A 7,047-nucleotide genomic window follows, 5' to 3' on the forward strand; every position below is an offset into this window, starting at 1 on the left:
CGCTGCCACACTTGAGTCCATCAATGATGCCACCTGGCTGATCCATCTCGTTGGGGGTCTTCCTCTTTTTCTCTGACCCTCCACCCTACCCAGTATGACCTCCTTCTCCAATGATTGGAGGAAGATTCATTAACAACTTGCGATATGCAGATGATACAACCTTGCTTGATGAATGTGAAGAGTACTTAAAACATTTACTGATGAAGATCAAAGAGCACAGCCTTCGGTATGGATTACATCTCAATGAAAAGAAAACAAAAATCCTCACCCCTGGACCAGTAAACAACATTTTTTTCAAGAGAGAATAAATTGATGTTGTCAAGACTTCATTCTTCTTGGATCAACTATCAACATTCACAGAAGTAGCAGTCAATAAATCAAATGATGTGTTGCATTAGGCAAATGTGTTGCATTAGGCAAAACTGAACTTTTTAAAGTTTTGTAGAGCAAAGATTGTCAGCTTGAGGACTAATGTACACCTGACCCAAGCCCTGGTATTTTCAGTAACCTCATATATATGCAAAAGCTGGACAGTGAATAAGGAAGACTGTAGAAGAATTGATGCATTTGAATCATGATGTTGGAGGAGAATAGTGAAAGTGCCACAGGCTGCCAAAAGAACCAACAGATCCATTTTGGAAGAAGTGCAGCCAGAGTGCTCCTTGGACGTCAAGATGCCCAAACTTTGTCTCTCATACTTCGGACATATTGTCAGGAGGGACCAGTCACTGGAGAAGGATATCATGTTTGGTAAGGTGGAGAGTCAGAGAAAATTAGGAAGACCCCCATGAAATGGATTGGCCAAGTGACAGCATCAATGAACTCAAGTGTGCCAACAGTAGTGAGGTTGGCCCAGGATCGTGATATTTTTTGTTCTGCTCTGCATAAAGTTGCTATGAATCAGAACCAACTCAATGGCACCTAACAATAACGACAAGGTAAGCACAACAGTGGGGTTGAGATGGTGGGTTTAGTTCATGTGTTGAGGAGGGAAATACAAGAAAGAGAATGAGATGGAAGAACAAGATAGATAGGGGAACATTGAGACAGGTTTGCATGGCCTAGATGGGACAGAGTTAAATAGTGATGCATGCTTAATCTTGGAACAAAAGGACTCTGTAATACAGGGATCTAGGCATAGTTTGAAGAAGGGAAATAATACTAAAATGCTTGACTGTCTTATGAATATTGGTTTCCCTTGCTTACTATTATAAAATAGACACTTGAGTAGGATAGAAAGGGATGTTAGGAAACATGATTACAGAAAACTGTAAGCCCATCTTCAGCCTATAACTGATTGGAATATCTAAAAGTGGTTCTACAACTAGCCCAGTAAAATAGGCCTCCTGGAAAGCCTTTGCAGAGTATAGGACCTTAGGTGGAATTCTGACTCCCATCCAGAAACTTCTGAGGTGGCACATTCCCACTAGAAAGACAAGCAGATAATCCTGGAACCGCTAGAACAACAGAAGATATATCTTCAAAGAAAGGTCATCAGAAAAACCCAAAACAAAAATGTCAACATGACTGGCTACTACAAGAATAAGCAAGCTGTTCACTGGGAAGCCATCAAGGCAACAATCAAGTTTCTTCAGTACAAACTCCCCTTTAAGACTGAAACTCAAAGGGAACACATGAACAGGCACATAAGCTTGCTGGCAACCACATTACTCTACTGGTGAGTGGTAGAGGGGGAAAGGCAGCAATGAAGAAATGGGCTGAGTTCAACCACAGTCCATTGACTCCCATTGACCTGGAGATGAGAGAGAGAAGAGAAAGGGCTGTTGGTCCAAAGTGTGGTGAGACCTGGGGACACTTGAGCCCATGGACAAGGACATAGCCACAGACAGCTAGAGCTCAGAGTGAAACATCCAGTGATATGAATTGAGGGGAGATGTACAAGAACATCCAAACTGGCTGATAATACCCATTTCCCCTAGCCTTGATGGCTTGATGATCAGAATTCGAATAAAGGATGATTGCAACAACAACAACAAAAATTACTTTACTTTTTTTGTAAAGGAGACAAGGGTAAATTGCCACAATTTGATGAACCTGACCTATACTCATGGAGTTAGTAACTCTAAATACCAACAGAGAGGGAAAGAGTCTTCATATCAAGTATCCATGCTATCCCCTCTGTATACAGGGCAGATAGGGTCGGGCAACTTAGACACTGACTACCTAAAATGAGGGGGCAATAAAGGCACGAAGTGACTGGCTTACAATGTTTCAAGATGGAGTTTAGTTTAAGAGTGTGTTGGGTAGGTGAAGAAAGAGTCCCCACTGAATAGTTTTCATCTTGTTTATATGGGTCTGGTTAAAAGAGATGGGGATAAGATTCATATAATTCAACAGTGAATAATTGTTATCATGACTAATTGTCACAATTGTAAAGGTAGAAGTTTTGTAACAAAAACAGGGGAGTGGTTAATCTTACAGTCCAGAAACAGAGGACCCTAGGACCATTAAGGGAGAAAAGCACAAGCTGAATGTGTGACATTATCCAGAGAAGTAGCAACACCAGAGAAGCAGGCAGAGATGGGGACATAGAGAAAGGGAGCTGCTATGGACTCTAGATTCATGGGGAAAGAGGGACTAATAGCCAATGGCCAGGAGGCAGACTTGAAGAATGTGCCTTTTGGAGGTGTAAATTATACATGCCTGAGTGTTTTTTTGTTTGTTTGTTTTTTAAATAAGCTAAAGTAAATAGAGAGAAATACTGTTAATTGATGGTACATGGAGGAGGATTATAGCCATTGTGATGAAACAAGGTGTATGGTTCATTGAAAGTAAAGCTGATGATATGCCCTGTAAACTTTCACTCAATCCACAATAAAAACCTTAAACCCACCCCCCAAAAAACAAAACAAAACAAAAAGGTCTTGTGCAGCAGAGTAGCCTAATATATCATTTGATTTCTTGACTGCTGCTTCCATGAGTGTTGATGGTTGATCCAAGAAGAATGAAGTCCTTGACAAACTCAATATTTTCTCCACTGATAAAAATTTTGCTTACTGGTTCAATGGTGAAGATTTTTGTTTTCTTTACATTGAGATGCAATTCATACCGAAGGCTCTGCTCTTTGATCTTCATCAGTAAGTATTTTAAGTCCTCTTAACTTTCAGAGAGCAAGGTTATATCATCTGCATATCGCAAATCATTAATGAATTAAAAAAACAAAACAAAAAAACCCAAAAAAAAACAAAAACAAACACAAAACATGTTTTGGCATGACAAACATGTTTATTACGGTTGAGGGCCCTATGTGGCAAGACAGCGCATTTTCTAAATAAGGCAATTTGTGATCTCGCGTGCAAGCCCAGCTTTGTGCTGTAGACATCTCTGTGGAGCTCTGGTGTCTTCCTCCTGCTCCTCTTTAATTTCAGAAATTCTGTGTATAGAGTTCAGGATTTCAGCAACAAGATTCAATGTTTCACCTCCAGAAACCAGCTGCTCATGACAACACGGAGGTTCTGCAATGCCACGTTGGTGTTCTGCTTTTCCACTCTTAGGTTGGTGCCCTGGCCACACTGCAGGGCCTCATCCTTATGCTGGAAGATGGAGACCTGTGCTTGTGGCGAGCTGACTTCCTGTTTCAGCTTCAGGGCGTGAGTTTCTGCTTTCACCGCCCGTTCCATCATCAGTTGAAGGTTCTTCTCCACCTGCTGGACCACAGACTCCAGGTCATGGTAGTCACGCTCCTCCTTGACCATTTTTGCTTCCAATTTCTGTTCCAGAGTCCTCACCATTTCTGTTTGAATTTCAGAGAAGCTCTGAACCTCATTCAGCTTTCTTCTCAGCTTAGAATTTTCCCCTTTGAGTGCTTCATAATTTAACTGCAGCGTCCGCAGGTGCCGGTCCCCCAGAACTCTCCGTGGCAGGCAAAGTCTGAGTTGGGACTACTCGAGGGGAAGGCCTGAAAGACTCGGGAATCTGTGTCACTCAGAGTCCAGGGGGACAGAGACTCGGCCCCGCCAGCTCCTCCAATCCTGATTCCACATTTATCTTCACAGAACACAACTTCTCAGATTATTTGCTCAGCATACAGGTTGAATAAGTATGGTGAAAGAATACAACCTTGTTGCACACCTTTCTTTATTTTAAACCATTCAATATTACCATGTTCTATTCGAACAACTGCCTCTTGATCCATGTACAGATTCCTTAGGAGCATAATTAAGTGTTCCAGAATCCTCATACTTCACAATGTTGTCCATAGTTTCTCATGATCCACACAATTTAAAGCCGTTACATAGTCAATAAAGCACGGGTAAAGATCTTTCTTTTATTGTCTGCTTTTAGCCACGATCCATCGGACATCAGCAATGATATCTCTTGTTCCATGGCCTCTTCTGAATTTGACTTAAACTTCTGGAAGTTCTCTGTCAATGTATGCTTGCAGCCGTTTCTGTAATACCTTTAGTAAACATTTACTCACAAGGGATATCAATGATAATATCCAATGATTTCTTCATTCAATTTGGTCACTTCTATTTGGAATGGGCACAAATATGGATCTCTTCCAATCAGTCAGCCAAATAGTTGTCATCCAAATCCCTTGGCATATATGAGTGAGTGTCTTCTGTGTTGCTTCACTTTCTTGAAAGGTTGCAATTTGTATTCCATCGTTTCCTGGTGCCTTGTTCATTGCCAATTTCTTCAATGCACCTTGGGCTTCCTCTTTCAGTTGACTCTTGTTAATATGTTACTTCTTAAACAATGAATCCATTACACTGCTCAATTTTGAGCCATCTTCACAATGGTTGTGGTAGTTGGTTGTTCGTGGTTATGTACCATGGCATCAGCTCTGACTCATAGTGTCATGTTATCAGTTCTGACTCATAGTAGTGATTCATCGTGTAATTCTTTATGGGAGCAGAAAGTCTCATCTTTCTGCTGCAGAACAGCTGGTAGTTTCAAAATGCTGACCTTGAGATTAGCAGCTTGATTTGTAACCACAAGGCTTCCAGAGCTCCTTATCTTCACAATAGCTGTTACATTTGCACCCATTGCTACAACCACTGTGTCAATTCTCATGCTTCAAACCTTCTTTTTCAATGACCCTCTATTATAGCAAGTTGATGCCCTTCTCCAGTGACTGGGACCTTCTGATAACATGTATAAATTATGTAAAATGAAATCTCACCATCTTGGCTTCTGATGTGCATTCTGACTGTACTTCTTCCAAGATATATTTGTTTATTATCCTTGAAGTTCATGGTACTTTCAATATTCTTCTCAAACACCATGATTACTATACATCAATTGTCTGTCTTATTCATTGCCGTGTGTTCACATCCGGTAAGATCCAACTTTTATGTTATTAAAAACAGATGTTTGCGATGACTGTCATTTGTCTTTCCAAATTCTATCATGTGATCTGCTGCATCATTTTTATCTCCAAATTGTTTTTTTCCTACCCAATCTTCTCTTTGTTCCAGTCTTTCACATTCTAATCTCCAGTAATTATCAATGTATCTTGACTGTGATTCTGATCAATTTTAGAATGAAGACGTTATAAGGATACTTCAATGTCCTCATCATTGGCTTTGTTGGCTGCAATATAGCAAAGAATAATAGTTATATAAAATGGTCTTCATTGTAGGCATATATATATATATGCTGATATATGTTATCCTAGCTCATACAACACTGTATTTATATATAGATCTTGAATTTTTCTTTTACATAGTGAATGTGAAGTCATTTCTCTTCAATTTGCAATTCATAGTATAGTAATGGTTAAATTTGTCAATACCTGTCCATTTCAGCTGACTGTTATTTTTGCTCAGTGCAGTTGAGTAGGATCTGACTTACAGAGTTTCAGTTTTGACTTTCTGAGGAGTGACTGGTGAGTTTGAACTGACAACTTTATGATTCAAACTGACCTTGCGGTTGTCAGTGTATCTTACAGTGCTACACAAATCCATTTCAGCTTATTTAAGTCTAAGTCTTCAACATTCATGTGTTCCTTTTCATTTTCAACATTTAAAAAAAAATTCCTACATTCATATATCATATATTCTGCATTCTGATTATGGATGTTTCTCTTCATTTTGAGTTGTGTTGTATTAGCAAATGAAGATGCTGAACATCTTCTCTCATCCATATAATTAAGGAAAACTCAACTTTGAGGAGGCAACTCTTTCCCATTGGCATTTTGATTGCCTTCCATCCTGAGGGGATGATCTTCTGGCACTGTATGACTATGTTCATGCTATTCATAAGGTATTCAGGAACTAATCCCACAGAAGTAAAGTTCCTATTCCTTTTTCATAGTCTTTTCATCAGTGTCTGGAAGCTCTGCTGAAACCTGTCCTCCATCAGTGAACTTGTTATTATATAAAATACAAATGGCTTACCTTCCAGAATCACAGCAACTGAAATTTACCACCGTTACATAATGTTCTTTTCTATTGAATGACCTTCCATTATGATGTGTTGACTGTAAGAAAGTCAAAGTCTTGTCATCCTGATGTCATTGTTGTTGTTGGTTCTGACTCATAGTGGAAACTCACACAACAGAACAAAGCACTGCCCAGTCCTGTGCCATCTATACAATAGTTGATACGTTTGATCCCACTTTTGTTTGTGGCTACTGTGTCAATCCATCTTGTTGAGGATCTTCCTCATTTTCACTGATCCTCTACTTTACCAGGCATGATGTGATTCTAGAAGAACTAATCTGTCCTGATAACATGTCCATATTACATGAGAATGTCTCACCATCTTCTCATCTCAGGAGAATTTTGGCTTTAGATTTTCTAAGACTGATTCATTCATTCTTTTCACAGTCCGTGGTATATTCAATATTTTTTTGTCAACCTAATTGAAATATATTAACTTTTCTTTGATCTTCCTTACTAATTATCCAGAGTTCACATGTATAGGAAGCAATATAAAATACTATAAATTGGATCAGTAGCAGCTTAGTCCTCATGGTGGCATCTTTACCCACTAGTAGTATAAAATAAAATTATTTCATTTAAATTAAATTGAAATTTTGCAACTATATATATTTATGGAAATTTAACTTTTTTTTTT

At 39.1% G+C, this 7,047-nt stretch overlaps 1 pseudogene; it reads right to left on the minus strand.

The window, feature by feature from the left end:
• Positions 1–3,288: 3,288 nt before the first annotated feature.
• The window catches only part of LOC102829647, an 11,577-nt pseudogene continuing 7,818 nt past the window's right edge, over positions 3,289–7,047 (minus strand).

This window comes from Chrysochloris asiatica, unplaced genomic scaffold (assembly GCF_000296735.1).
Source record: "Chrysochloris asiatica unplaced genomic scaffold, ChrAsi1.0 scaffold00195, whole genome shotgun sequence".
Taxonomy (NCBI): Eukaryota; Metazoa; Chordata; class Mammalia; order Afrosoricida; family Chrysochloridae; genus Chrysochloris; species Chrysochloris asiatica.